The sequence below is a fragment of the Saccopteryx bilineata genome, chromosome 9 (genome assembly GCF_036850765.1).
Source record: "Saccopteryx bilineata isolate mSacBil1 chromosome 9, mSacBil1_pri_phased_curated, whole genome shotgun sequence".
Taxonomy (NCBI): Eukaryota; Metazoa; Chordata; class Mammalia; order Chiroptera; family Emballonuridae; genus Saccopteryx; species Saccopteryx bilineata.
The window spans coordinates 50,614,670-50,629,632 of NC_089498.1; the positions used below are offsets into that span (position 1 = coordinate 50,614,670).

The 14,963-nt window shown below is 41.5% G+C and overlaps 1 protein-coding gene across 10 annotated transcripts in view; it reads left to right on the plus strand.

Annotated features, from left to right (window-relative positions):
* The window catches only part of SGMS1 (sphingomyelin synthase 1), a 325,673-nt gene that overhangs the window by 225,264 nt on the left and 85,446 nt on the right, over positions 1–14,963 (plus strand). The window contains exons 7-8 of one of the 10 annotated variants that reach the window (XM_066244178.1): positions 10,672–10,801; positions 13,234–13,379. The exons of 8 other annotated variants lie outside the window; for them this stretch is intronic. The gene's annotated coding sequence lies outside the window, so the exon portion shown is untranslated. The remainder of the gene's footprint in view (positions 1–10,671; positions 10,802–13,233; positions 13,380–14,963) is intronic. One more of the 10 variants, XM_066244179.1, reaches the window with a different exon arrangement.

Consider the following 14,963-nt stretch of genomic DNA (forward strand, 5'->3'; position numbering starts at 1 on the left):
TTGTTTTGAGTTTAATTAATTAAGTGCCTCTCTGTGTGAGAGGTTAACAACCTGGGATTCCTTTTTTTTTTGAGAAACAGCCTGTGAAGTTGAGAGAAATGGCCTTAATTCCACTGGGGTAGTTGCAAAGCCCCTCAGGTAGTAAGAATGGGAAAATATTTTATGAAATCTCTAAGATGTCTAAAATCTAAAGGGATAATTAGCCTGACCAGGCCGTGGCACAGTGGATAGAGCATCGGACTGGGACGTAGAGGACCCAAGTTCAAAACCCCGAGGTCACGAGTTTGAGCGCAGGCTCATCTGGTTTGAGCAGGGCTCATCAGCTTGAGCCTAAGGTCACTGGCTTGAGCAAGGGGTCACTCAGTCTGCTGTAGCCCCCTGGTCAAGGCACATATGAGAAAGCAATCAATGAACAACTAAGGTGCCACAGTGAAGAATTGATGCTACTCATCTCTTTCCCTTTCGGTCTATCTGTCTCTCTCTCTCTCTTTCTCTCTCTCTCTCACACACACACACACACGCACACAAGAAATAAAATAAAGGGATAATTAAATTTGAGCTTTGATTCAAGTTTCACCCTGATGGTTGTAACAGAACCAAACATTTATTGTTTTTTATTTTTATCTTTTAATTCATTTCTCTTTTTTTCCTTTTTATTGACTTTATTGGGGTGACACCGATTAACAGAATGATACAGGTTTCAGGTGCACAATACTACAACAGAACCGAACACTTAAAGAGCCTGCTTTTATCAGTCACTGAGATGCTTCACACGCAGTGCCTCATTTGATTTTCACAACAATGCTGAGACGTAGAGGTATGATTATCTTTGTTTTATAGTTCAAGAGCCACGGCAAGTTATGTAATCTCCACATTTTATAGCTAGTTAATTTCACTTACCCCCAAAGTTAGCATTTAAGGTTTGTAATTTCCCCACATGGCTCCAATTGTGAAATAATCCAGAGGAAGTTCTTGGTTCAAAGTAGATTTTTAAGTGATTTTAAAAGCTTCTCATTGCTCCAGTACCAAAATGTCAAAGTTCAAGGAATAATGCATTTACCCTGGAAGCCTGTGGTATTCAAATATTAACTAAGCAGGCCCTACTCTTGGTGAACCTGTTAATACATGTGGCTGCCTGATGGCTGCTGATTTGGAGTGACTTTCTTCTCTTATCCTGAAGCACTTTGCGTTCTGGACCTGCATGTTCTTCTTGCTCCTCACCAAGTGCCACTCGGGCATTCCCTACTTGTAAACCAAGCGGCTGGATCCGTGGACTTCCAAGAGTTGAATTCTCTCTGTGTGAATGTACACCTGCAGTATTTTATGCGCTAGGTGAAATGTTTTAAATTTTCTATTAGCTTGTCGTTTAGTGTTGAACCTGCTTGTTTAGAATGGTGAGGTCATGAAAGGACCTTCAATGAGTACTAAAGCTAGGTAGACGTGGGACAGTCTCAATGTGCCTCACCGGGGACAGCCAGCTCTGAGAGAGTCCATTTGCTGGATCATCTGTTGGGATGTCATCATAAACAATGTCACCTTCTCAGAAGACAATGGACTAGACAGGACAGGGTATTGCTCACACCCCCTCTTCATTTGCACCATCTATATGACGCAGGACACCCACCCATCTTCCCAAACACAGCAAGGATACCTTGGCCTCCTTAAACCTCTCTAAATTAGCTGCTTTAAGTACCTTGAGTTCTTGAGGGTGTTGAAAGAATGTACCGTTGTGATGATATAACCACCTGGGATTAATCTCATGCAAGTCATGGAGAGGAGGAAGTATGCCAGACAGCTTGGTTTTCAAAACTAGGGGAGATGGTAAATTCCAGGAACTTCAGATTCAGAGCTTAGGTTGGTGTCTAGCAGAGTTGTAAATCATATGTTTGAAAGGATGGATGGGGATCACTTAGAAAACATGTTGATGATCAGTGTCTAGCATCACTCATCATCAGTTAACCTCCTTTATGATAGTTACCGGACAAGTATATCAACATTGCTGTAGCTCTGACATGTGCGCTTCAGCAAAAACATTTAACGAAGTGAGTGCTTTGTGTTCTTTACTCAAGATGGACAAATGTGGGTTAGACAGCAATACGGATAAGTGGGTTTGCATCTTGTCATACGCAAAGAGGGTTGAGCAGTCGAGTGATGTCCGAGTTGAGCAAGGTACCTGGATGATGGCACTTGATAAGCTGGGGAAAAGAACTCATGCATCAGTAGAGGTGGAGCATTTAGAACCAAAGAGGTGATCATCTCACAGTTCTTTGAAGCATTGTAGATAAGTGGTTAAGAGCAGGGGCTTGCCTGACCTTGGGCAAGTTATTGCGTGCTCTGTGCCTGTCTCTTCATAAAATACAGATTATAATACCCGCCTCAGAGGTTGTTGAAAATGTTGAAAGATGAAATTAGATAACTCATGTGAAGTGCTTACAAACAGAACCTGGCAGTAAATTGTGTGTTAGATGTTAGTCTTTTCTTGTTGCTCCTGTTTTTACTACTTTAGACAATGCTGTGCACATTTCTGGGGTTGTGTTTAAATGTGTGTTCAGAAGAGGATAATCAGGTTTTGGAGACAGTCTAGAAACTGTGTGAACAGGAGTTGAAGACACTGGGGATGTACACCTAGAAGATGTGCACTTGAGTGTAAAAGTTGAGAGACAGTACTTATAAAGTGAAGGGAAGTAGAGGTGGTCACATTTTGAGGTCTGTACATTTTACCCAGGCTAACAGGTGCTTTCTCTTAAGAAGCTGTAGCTTGGTATGAGAGAAATCTCATAAGCTAGGATTTAGAAGAGCTCTTTCCTGATATCAGTACAATCTTGAACCAGGCTTATCTCAGTGGTTCTCCACGAGGTATGGTTTTACCCCTCAGGGGGCATTGGCAATGTCCAGACAAACTTTTGATTGACACAGGGGGTGGGGAGGCGTGTTACTGACATTTAGTGGATAGATACCAGGGATGCTGTGCATCCCACAGTGAATGGGTTAGCCCCACAATAAAGAATTATCCTGTCTGGGCCCTGGCCGGGTGGCTCAGCGGTAGAGCATCGGCCTGGCATGCAGGGGACCCGGGTTCGATTCCCGGCCAGGGCACATAGGAGAAGCGCCCATTTACTTCTCCACCCCCCCACCCCCTCCTTCCTCTCTGTCTCTCTTCCCCTCCCGCAGCCAAGGCTCCATTGGAGCAAAAGATGACCCGGGCGCTGGGGATGGCTCCTCGGCCTCTGCCCCAGGCGCTAGAGTGGCTCTGGTTGCGGCAGAGTGACGCCCCGGAGGGACAGAGCATTGCCCCCTGGTGGGCGTGCCGGGTGGATCCCGGTCGGGCGCATGCGGGAGTCTGTCTGACTGTCTCTCCCCGTTTCCAGCTTCAGAAAAATACAAAAAAAAAAAAAAAAAATTATTCTGTCTGAATGTCTGTAATGCTGAGTGTAATGCCAGTGGCCGAGGCCAGGCAGGTCCACATTGGATTCAGGCAGATGGTAGAGGAACTGAGGAGCTGGAAAGCAGTGGGCTATTCCCATTTATTATAGTCTTGCATCAGTGGATGAGCAAACAGGCAGGGAAACACCGGCAAACTAACAGCTAAACGGCCCCTCACAGTGGCGGGCAGCAATCTGCCCTGAGGGTAGCCTTACACCCCTAGTCTTACATAGGGAGCCACGTGCTCACGCACTAATGCGAAGTGCAAGCGAGCAAGCCTAACACAGCTGTGTTCCCAACACTGAGGTTGAGAACCCTTGGCTTAACTCTTCAATATTTGTGTTTCTGTTTGTGAAATTTGAATACTAATCTTTGCTTTAGCAATATCACAGAGTAGCTTTAAGGGTATATTTATGAAAGGGCCTTTGAGGGTTAATATATTCTTAGGTCTGCAGATGTGTACAGTATAAACATTTTATCAGCAACAGTGCAGTAAAATATCGTTTACTCCACTCTCTGAAGGAATGTATTACAGTGATTTGAGTCAGATAAGCCTGTGATCGAGTCTTAGCCCTATTAATTTAACCTGCTGTGTGATTTGGGGCAAGTCTCTTTATCTGTGAAAACCCAATTCCTGTTTTCAGAGTTTGGAGGAATAAACAAGGTGTGTCTGTAAATCTTATAGCACATTCTGTAAGCATAATAGCTGTTGTTTTATAAGTTAATTTGGGGGGGGTTGAGAGGTATTTACTAAAATGTAAGATTTGTAAAGAGGACAAGTAAAGAAATTAGATTTTTAGTAGTTTAAAGATGAGAAACTAAAAGGCTTCTGGTCTTCAGAATTTAGGAGAGCGAAATATCTTTGAAAGTGTTATTTTGGCCTCGTAAAGAAGAAGCATAATATGCACTGAGGTGAGAAGCACTCACTGCGGGTGGGCAGTGGTGGGGTGTGGAGGAGGGAGACGAGGTGCATTGAAAACAAGAGTTTATATTAGCCTGGAACTAGCCAAAAATATAACCACTGTTGCCAAAAATATAACCTATGTTTGTGAATTGCTCCACTCTAAAATCTCATAGTGTTTGTTCTTTAGCAGTGTAATTTGCTTTATTTTTTATCCTATGCTTGATATTGATATTACAGTTTCTTAATATATTTTCCAATGCCTTAAGATGTAAGATACTAGCCAGTGTTTGCGCAAATGTGTCAACTTTGCGTTCTTCTTCATGACTTCCTGTGCACTCTCGGCCTCCTCCTAGAAGATGAAGCAAAACTTTCATGTGATCACTCTTTCCGTCACCTCCACTCATGTGTCAACTGTGGAACTAAGAGTCTGGAGACCAGCAGTCCCAAACTGTTTTGTCGTTGCTGTGGTAACCAATAGCAGTATGTTAGCATATGCATCAGATCAGTTAGAAGTTAATGCATTTAACTTAAGAGTGATTTTTATTATTATGGTTGGGCTTGGATAGGAAGATCTCTGAGTGTGTACACTCTACCACTGTCTGCTTTGTAAAGGCAGAATGTTTTTGCAGCTCTAATCATCTTCGAATGAGATAGCTGTAAAAGACGCAGAAAGGAAAAGTTCCCTAGCTTATTAGGAAGAGACCCTTGTTCGGGTTGGAGAGTTGAAGTTAGTGATTTTTTTAAAGAGAGGTTACTCTTAATTTTCTTCTCAAGGTCTCTACTGCATTTGAACTGAATTGTTTAAATCACATGTGACTTGAGCCCTCAAATGGAGCAGGTGTTAGTAGCCCCTACCCCTAGTAGCTTGCCTCTCTGTGGGCATCTGGAAGTCTTTCCCCTTGGAGCAGTGGGGAGAATTCATGACTAACACTAGAGTGGTGGCAGCCCTAAGGTGAAGTACAGCAGTCATAGCGTAAGTGGATCATAGAATGGAAATGGTTTGGGGACCTAAATATACTTTTGAGAAATTTATAACACTGACTATAAGCCCTGTTAGTGCTGGGAGGCCTTCATTAACGTAATCTTCAAATTTACTTCACTTTCCTGATGGTACAGAAACAGACTCTCATGGTGTTAAGTTGCCCTGAGTTGCAGGGTGAGCAATATTGATAAAAATTCAGTGATTCTAATGAGAATCCTGAATTGGATATACAAAATTGCATCCCCCTGCAGGGGTCTCAAACTTGCGGCCCACGGGCCGCATGCGGCCCGCCCACCAATTTTGTGTGGCCCGCAGACTAATCAAACTTCGTGGATTAGTCTGCGGGCCAGTCTGCGGGCCGCACAAAATTGGTGGGGGGCCGCGAGTTTGAGACCCCTGCCCTACAGGGTCAGAAGCTAACAGTTTTACATTCAAGGCAATCCAGTCAGGTTAATAATAAACTAATAGAGATAATAGACAAATTACAATTTTAGATGGTCCAAGCGGCCACAATTCTGGAGACCTGATAGGTCGTTTCTCCACTGTAGGTGTATCTATTGTACATCACTGATTTCTCAGATGTGGATGAGACTAGAAAATTCAATGAGCTTCTGAAAGTGTTGTTGAAACTATTTAAAGGCTGATTATGTATCTGCTAGTCTCCTGGGCTTCACAATAGTGAAATTCTGTAGTATTTTGTACCAGAATCCCAAGTTCTAGACTTGTGCTGAATCCACAGAGCTAAAGATAGACTTCTTTGCATTTTGAAGCTGGAGTCTCACCAGAAGGCCCACATGCATTTTAGACATAGAAGACACAGAGTGATTTAAAATGTCAAGGTCTGTTAGCTTGTATTTTGTAAAGAGTTTAATCTTGGTATTTTATTTAAAAAATTATTATTATTATTATTATTACCTTTAGTGAGAGAGAGACAGAGAGAGGGACAGACAGACAGGAAGGGAGAGAATGAGAATTATCTTCATTGTGGCACTTTAGTTCATTGATTACTTTCTCTTATGTGACTTGACTGGAGGGCTCCAGCCAAGCCAGTGACCCCTTGCTCAAGCCAGTGACCATAGGGTCCTGTCTATGATCCCATGCTCAAGCTGGCGACCCCACGCTCAAGCCAGATGAGCCAGAGTTCAAGCCAGCGACCTCCAGGTTTTGAACCTGGGTCCTCTGTGCCCCAGGCTGACGCTCTGTTCACTATACCACTGCCTGGTTAGGCTAATCTTAGTATTTTACGAATTCTTTAATATACTTCTTTAAATATAGGTTGTGGGTGTAGCTTTTAAAAAGTTTTTATTTATTGGTTTTAGAGAAAGAGGAAGAGAGAGAAGGAAGGGGAAATGATCGGGCAGATATCACTATCCTTCTACGTGAGGGATTATTTTTCTCACAACAAGATATTCAATCAGCATATTATATTATATTATATTTGTTTGTTTGTTTATTTTAGGTGAGAGGAGGGGAGATAGTGAGGCAGACTCCCACATGTGCCCCAACGGGATCCACCTAGCCACCCTAGTGGGACCAATCTTGAGTACTGAGCTATCCTCAGGGGGCTGAGGCTCAAACCACTTGTGCCACTGGCTACAGGAGGGGAAGAGGGAGAGGAGGGGGTGTGAGGGGAAGCAGGTAGTCGCTTCTCCTGTGTGCCCCGACTGTGAATCAAACCCAGGACATGCATATGCCAGGCTAATGCTCTATCTACTGAATCGTCGGCCAAGGCCAGCATTTCTACTTTAATATCACCATGAGTGTGGCTGGCATGAACCCTCTCCTGATCATCTTATTTGTAAGTTTCTAAGAGTAAGGATCAGCCTTGAACTGTGCAAATCCACCAAGATGGACTGCCTGGCTTCCCCAGTGCTGTCTTTTCTGTTTGACTTTGAAATTAAGAGTGTGATGACCATAATACTAGTTTCTTTCTTTTGCATTGAGAAAATTTTGAGAAGAAAAATGAGTGCTTAATGATACTGGATGTGTTGTTGTGTGCGTGACTTATGTAAACATGAATAAAACAAACTGGAATATATTATTATAGTTACTATTATAAGGTTTACTAATTCCTACTTTGTTAGCAAATTCTATAATTCTCATTTAAATAGCCTGAGCAGGCGGTGGCGCAATGGATAGTGTTGGATTGGGATGCCGAAGGACCCAGGTTCGAGACCCCGAGGTCACGCCAGCTTGAGCACGGGCTCATCTGGCTTGAGCAAAGCTCACCAGATTGGACCCAAGGTTGCTGGCTCCAGCAAGGGGTTCCTCGGTCTGCTGAAGGCCCGCGGTCAAGGCACATTTGAGAAAGCAATCAATGAACAACTAAGGTGTCGCAACGAAAAACTGATGATTGATGCTTCTCATCTCTCTCTGTTCCTGTCTGTCTATCCCTATCTATTCCTCTCTCTGACTCTCTCTCTGTCCCTGTAAATAAATAAATAAATAAATAAATAAATAAAATTTAAATTACATAAGTTACCAAACAACTACAAAATTTCCCAATCAAAGCGGTTCCTAGCCACAATTTCATAGAATTTTTCACTGTGGTTTTATATTACTAAGATTCTTACAGATTTATAAAGCATACTTTTCCTTAGCTCTCAGAATAATATGCCCAAGTCTTTTGGGCCTTTGGGTTCAGAAGCTGTGGTACTTTAAACTGTCCTTTTAATGTTTTTATATCCCCACTGATATACCTAATTGGTTTTTTGCAGTTACCTACTGCGGATAGTGATTTTTGTCCTGCTGAGTGATTGTTTGTTAAATCTCAGTCTAGTGACCTGAGTGGGTCACCTTCTTAAATCCTTAGCATTTACATCTATGAGCAAAATTCTCAGGAGAATCGGGTGCATAATGTCATTTATTTTGATTATGTCCATGTAAAGGTCAGAGATGTGAAATGAAATGTTTCTAGGCCAGAAACAAGCCGTCGTCGGTTTAGATCACAGGGCACGTCTTTCGGTTTCAGCAGTGCCAGGATCCGTAACAGTCAGTCATATTTTTACCATGCAGTCCCGGTCAGACTCCAGGGAAACCTTCCATGGAAGAGAAGATGGACAGTTTCTAGGGCAGAGATAGGGGACAGTTTCCACTGGGTTGAAGGATAGGGAAACAAAGCAAGAATTCTAATGTTATCTCTTTCCACAGAGAGTGCCTCCACTTACTGGGTCTCTGCCTCTCTTCAGCCACCAACATTGCCTGCCCGCCTCTTCATTCTCAAGCTGCTGTGTTCAAAGTATTATCTGAAAATTTGTTAACAGAATTATCTGAGAATATTGTTTGTCTGTGTGGGCAGGCGTCAGGTATGCTAGGGATTGTTACAGTTTTAAACTGAACAGAATGAAGAGCAGTGCTAATATATATTTCTATCGTGTTTCTCTATAGCCCTGCCAGAGCACACAGAAACACCACCAGAGGCAGAAGTCCTTCCCCGTAGTCCATGACCATATGCTAGACTTTTGCTGTCCAATACCATAGTCACATGCCACATGCAGATATGTAAATTAAATTAAAGTTTAATAAAATTAAAGATTCCACTTCTTAGTCACACTAACCACATTTAAGTTCTCAATAGCTACTGGTACTAGTGGCTACCATGCTGGACAGAGCAGACACAACATTTTCATCATCTCATTTGGGGAAGATGATTCTGCTTAAAAAATAAAGGTGTTAAGACACTGAATCATCCCTGGACATTGGCTCAGTGGATAGAGAGAGTCGGCCCAGCGAATGGATGTCCCAGGTTCAATTTCCAGTCAAGGCACACAGGAGAAGCAACCATCTGCTTCTTCTCTCCCCCCCCCCTTCTCTCCCTCTTCCCCTCCCGCAGGCAGGGGCTCCATTGGTTTGAGCAAAGTCCCAGGTGCTGAGGATAGATCCTTTGGAGCGTATTGGCCACAGATGCTAAAAATGGCTTGTTACTCAAGTATTGGCCCTAGATGAGTTGACCAGGTGGATCTGGCCGGGGCACATCTGGAAGTCTGCCTCACTATCTTCAATCCTCTCACTTAAAAAGAAATCAATTTTTCAGGAATTCCTGTATAAACCAAAACATTTCTAAGATTTTACATTGGCTCTCTTAGGCCAAACGAAGGTAAATTATTGGAAAATTTTAGGTTTCCTGAAGTTTAAACTTCGGATTCCAACAGTTTGCAAGAGTAGCCATAATGAGTCATCAACACTTATAGATGCAACCTTTATATTATAACTGGTTAGTCAGAGCCTAAGTAGTAAAAGGGAGGAAACTTCATGAAGTTTCTTCCATAGGTGATGATGGTGCAGCAGGGAGCCCAACAGGATACCTTGATAGACCTAGAGATTAGCCACAGCAGGAAGTCACTACTAGCCTCTGGCTGCAGGTACAAATACAGGAGGCTGTTATTGGAGCTCAGGGTAGATGGGAGCTGAAGCCACAGAGGAGATCCAGATGTCAGCCCAGAGGAGGGTGAGCAATGCTCTCAGCAGCTTCTCTGATCCTCTACCCTCCAGTCTTTTGCCAATGCCTCCCAGTAGGTTGGTTCCCTGTGATAAAGCTGAGTAGAGCTAGGAACAAGAAGGGGTGATCTGTGGGCCAGCAGGCCCAAGACTGACATAGCTGGTACAGCTTTTCAGCTGAACACCTCTTATGAGTAAGGCAGACTGCTCAGGCCACCCCCTCTTCTGGCTTGCAGTATCAAGCATTCTTCATACATCCTTAGCAGTTGGCATGGAGTATGTTTCTTTCCTGTGATCCACTGTATGGCCGAGTTGTAGTGCCAGACCAGTAGAACCTGCTAAAAATCAACCCCCCCAGAACTTGCTGGAAACCCATGCCCTTGGGGGTGCGAGGGAAAGCTGTTCAAGGGGAGATGTCTAAGTGGAGCCACTCTACTATAAAACCATTACAAGACAGGTGCTGGACAAGTTGCACATGCTGCAGGAGCCTATGAGGGGAGCACAGCAGAACTAGCAACCATAACTTCTTCATCCTGTAGTGTCTTTCCAGCATCTTCTGCTGACATACTTAAAATCATGCAAGTGAAAAAAAATTTAAGAGGCCCAGATCCATTTCTGCAGATCAGGTATTAAAGGGTGAATTTGTAGCTCAGAGGCAGTAAATTGATAACTGGCACTTGGGAAGAAAAATTCCATCCTTCTTCACCCATCCTTTATGTTTCTTTCAACCACCAGGTAATTGTACCATGGTGTATATATTTAGGGGATTTTAATTTTTTCCCCCTTGATGGTATCTCATTTCCCACAGACTTTTAACATTGTCTGGTTTGATTACCTGTATTATCCATAGTGACTCATCCCTAAGGGACTATTGAAGATTTAGTTTCTTGAATTTCATCTTTATTGTTTTCCTCTTAAACCTTAGATAAATACATGGATAATCATGAATTGGGACCCCATTTATGAAATGACATCCAGCTAGATGACATTCGAGGCTTTTTGTTTAATGCCTGTGAAGATATTTAGTACAATCAAGAATTACAGTTGCATGTCAGGTAATCCAATTTGGGATTTTATCTTTTAGACTTTATAAATATTTGCCAAAGGAATTCATAATACATTGTAGGGTTACAGTTGTATTTGTTTTTGATGGTTTGTTTAATTTAGTTTGCTAGTGTATATTATTTTAATTGCTTTCTGGTAAATTTGGAGAATATTTCTTCTAGAATAGTTTTTCAAAGATTTTTCCTCCAGATTGTTTTCGATATTCCACAGCTTTGAACTGCTAAGATTTCTTTGTGGCTTCTTGCTACCTACCACATGCAATGCATAAGTTATCCTTTTGTTTAACACACTAAAAAAAAAAAAAAAAAAAGAGAGAAACACTTCACCTTGTCCTTGAACCCAGGTTGATATATCTATTTGCGTTGCTTTCTTTTTCTCTACTTCATTTTTTGTTTTGTTTTTCTCCTTGAGAAGTATCCTAAAAAGTTTTTATTTAAATTAGATTTTATTGAAACAGTATAAAGAGAGAGAAGGTAATTGCCCATAATCTTACATTCAGGTAACCCATGATGACATTGAAAATAAATAAAAACTGCATGTATGTAGTTAACATACCAATGGCATCAAAAGGTACAGAAGGAGGCCTGACCTGTGGTGGCGCAGTGGATAAAGCGTCGACCTAGAACGCTGAGGTCGCCGGTTCAAAACCCCGGGCTTGCCTGGTCAAGGCACATATGGGAGTTGATGCTTCCTACTCCTTCCCCCTTCTCTCTCTCCTCTCTCTCTAAAAATGAATAAATAAATAAATAAAAAGGTACAGAAGGAGATAAAGAAGTAACAGTCTCCCCTCAAATGTAACTGTTATTACATTTCTTTTGATTTCTTCCAGGAAAAAATGTGGGGGATTTTTTGTTTGTTTGTTTGTTTGTTTTTTGCATCTGTCTGGCTCTCTGCTTTTTATATTGTCTAATAAAGAGATTAAATGTTCTATAGCCCCCCTCTTTTTTTTTTTTTGGTGTGTACTTTTCCTATTTTTAGAGATTTTTCCCATCAATACACATCAGTTCTTCTTTATTCATTTGAATGTGTATAAGGTTTCATTATGTGGATGCACAGTAATTGATTTCACCTTTGCCTTATTTCTGGATATTTTAAAGTAATGACCAGATATTTAGGAGGAGCAGTTGTGTGGACCTGTTGGAATTCTTGCAGTCTACCTTTTTGTAAATACATTATTTTAAATTTCCTTTTTATTTTTCAATTACAGTTGACACTCAGTATTATATTAGTTTCAGTTGTACTGCATAGTGGTTAAACATGACTTCTGAAGTGACCCCCCCCTTATAAATACTTTTGTGTAAATATCTTGCTGATATATCTGTAGGTTAATATTAAGTTTCTAATAGTGAGATTGCTAGGTTTGAGGAAACTCTGATAAACATTATCTGGTTGTACTCTAGAAAGGTTATGCAGGTTGGGATTTTTTTAAATTCATTTTTAGAGAGGAGAGAGAGAGACAGAGAGAGAGAAGGAGGGAGGAGCAGGAAGCATCAACTCCCATATGTGCCTTGACCAGGCAAACCCAGGGTTTCGAACCGGCGACCTCAGCGTTCCAGGTAGACGCTTTATCCACTGTGCCACCACAGGTCAGGCTGCAGGTTGATTTTTTTTTTTAAACCAGGCCACCACAGGTCAGGCTGCAGGTTGATTTTTTTTTTAAAACCAGGTTGTATCTTTCCCACACCCCCACCAGTAGTGCAGATTACCAAACTCTAACATTTTTGGCCAATCTGATAGGTTAAAAATGTTGTCTCTGTTTTAACTTGCTTGCTTATCTTTAAGTACAAGGATCCTGCAGGTTCTTTGGCCATTTGAATTTCTTTCTGTAAATTGCCTGTTCTTGTGTTTTGCTTTGTACTTTCTTCTTCCTCTTCCCCCTACTCTTTCTTTTTCTTCCTTAGAGGGTTCTTGTCTTTATTATATTGACTTATATGAACTCATTTTAAATTAGGGAAATCAGTCCTATTTCATATGTATTGTAAATATTTTCTCCATGTTGTCTCCAGTCTTTTGATGTTCATTGAAAACATTGTCTTTATTTTGGTGCAAGGGGTATAAGTCCTGTTCTTCTCAAAACATGAAAGAAGAGTGAGTTAAGAAAAGTTGGCCATACTTTCTGCTGGTTTTAGGTCAAGTAGTTGTAGTTTTGGACAAAAGGTTATTTCCTGTGATCCTAGTATGTCTCATAGTTCTGGAGACTCCTATGTCATCTTATTACAACAAGAATACTCTTACTCCGAAGAAGTAATTGACCTCGGTGTCTTTCTCCTCTGTATTTGGCTAGGCTCTCAGCAATTTACTGGGTCTCTTAAGAGCATGTGAGTTTATGAACAGCCATCTCTGTAAACATCAGAATTTAGCCACCTGCTGAGATCATTTCAGATAACCAGAGTCATGGGAATTCTCACTTCTGTATCCCAAGCACCTAGAACTGTACCCGAAATGAAATACAGTGTGTTGAATGAACGGATAGAGCCAAGGAGGAGAAAGAAGTGCTGGAGGGAGAATGGTCAGCAGTTGAGAACTCGACTGAAAAGATTCACTTTGGAATGCCTTGGTCAACTACATGTATGTATGTATGCCTGATATATGCACCCATAGAATCCAGAACACCTGCATTTCTTCTCTTCATACTCCCTATTCAGCTAGCTTCTAGACAGCTGGGATGAGTTCTAACATAATAGTGTAGTATGTGCCTCATGATGTGTTTTGTAGGATATTGAGTGTGGAAACAGTACACTGGTGCCAAGTGTTAATTGGTTGAATCTCTTCTTTCTTTGGCTTACATAATTATCTCTAGGCTAGCCAGTGGGAGATAATTATGTCTCTCCACTGTGTTATGAAAACTATAAAATTTGTTTTTAAATCTGATTTTATGGGAATGACTAGATCAAGAATGGATTCCTCTTCATATATCTTCATGGACTAACCTCCTTTGAACATTTTTTTAAAGATTTTATTCCATTTTTAGAGAGGAGAGAGAGAGAGAAAGAGAGAGGGAAAGAGGGAGAGAGAGAGAGAGAAGGGGAGGAGCAGGAAGCATCAACTCCCATATGTGCCTTGACCAGGCAAGCCCAGGGTTTTGAACCATTAACCTCAGTGTTCCAGGTTGACACTTTATCCCACTGTGCCACCACAGGTCAGGCTTGAACATTTTTTTTTTTACGTGAGAGGTGGGTAGGCAGAGACAGACTCCCACATGCACCCCGATGGGGATCCACATGGCAAGCCCCATACCTGGCAATGATCTGCCTGGCTGGACTGCAGCTCAGTTGCTCAGCAACTAGACACTATTTTAGTGTCTGAGGCCAAGGCCATGGAGCCATCCTCAGCGCCTAGAGCCAACTTTGCTTGAACCATTTGAGCCTGGCTGCCGGAGGGGAAAAGAGAGAGAGAGATGGGGCGGGGGGTAGAGAAGCAGATGGTTCTCTTATGTGCCTTGATGGGGAATCAAACCCAGGACCTCCACATGCCAGGCTGACGCTCTATTGCTAAACCTACCTGTTAGAGCTTCCTTTGAACATTTAAAGTGATTCTGGTTAATAAAACTGAATAAACGTCTTCTTACATACTGTGTAAACTATGACTCAACCTAAATCCGAGGACCAGTAGTTGGCTAATTTTTTATTTAAATAAATATCTCCAAATAAGATTTTAAGTATTTTCTGACAGTTCAAATAATTTTTATGTACATAGCTTATTCATGCATATGGCAGTATGGTTTTACATACACTGTTGCTCCCTGAAAATATCAATGAATCTTAATTTCTAGTAGATTATGGCCTTTTTTTTAATGCTATTTGACCTGAGATGAGATGTCTAATGGCTTTGTTTATTCTCTTCATAGTTTTATGATGGCAATTGATTCAGTTAATTTGAATTTACTGAAATAAAAGCCTATAATAGGTAAAAATAGATTTATTTTTGAGAAAGTTAATGCTAAAATTTGACTTCTGTTACTGTTCAGTGGCATTCAGTTGCAGAAATAATCGGATAACCAGAACAATAGAGCACCAGCCATTGCTGTTTTAAATGACCATGCTGCTTATTAAGCATCCGTTTCAATGCAGACTGATGAAATAATTAGTGACTGATGTCATTAATTTATATTTTTGTCCAGACCAGTTTATTATAGTTTGATAAGAACAATTT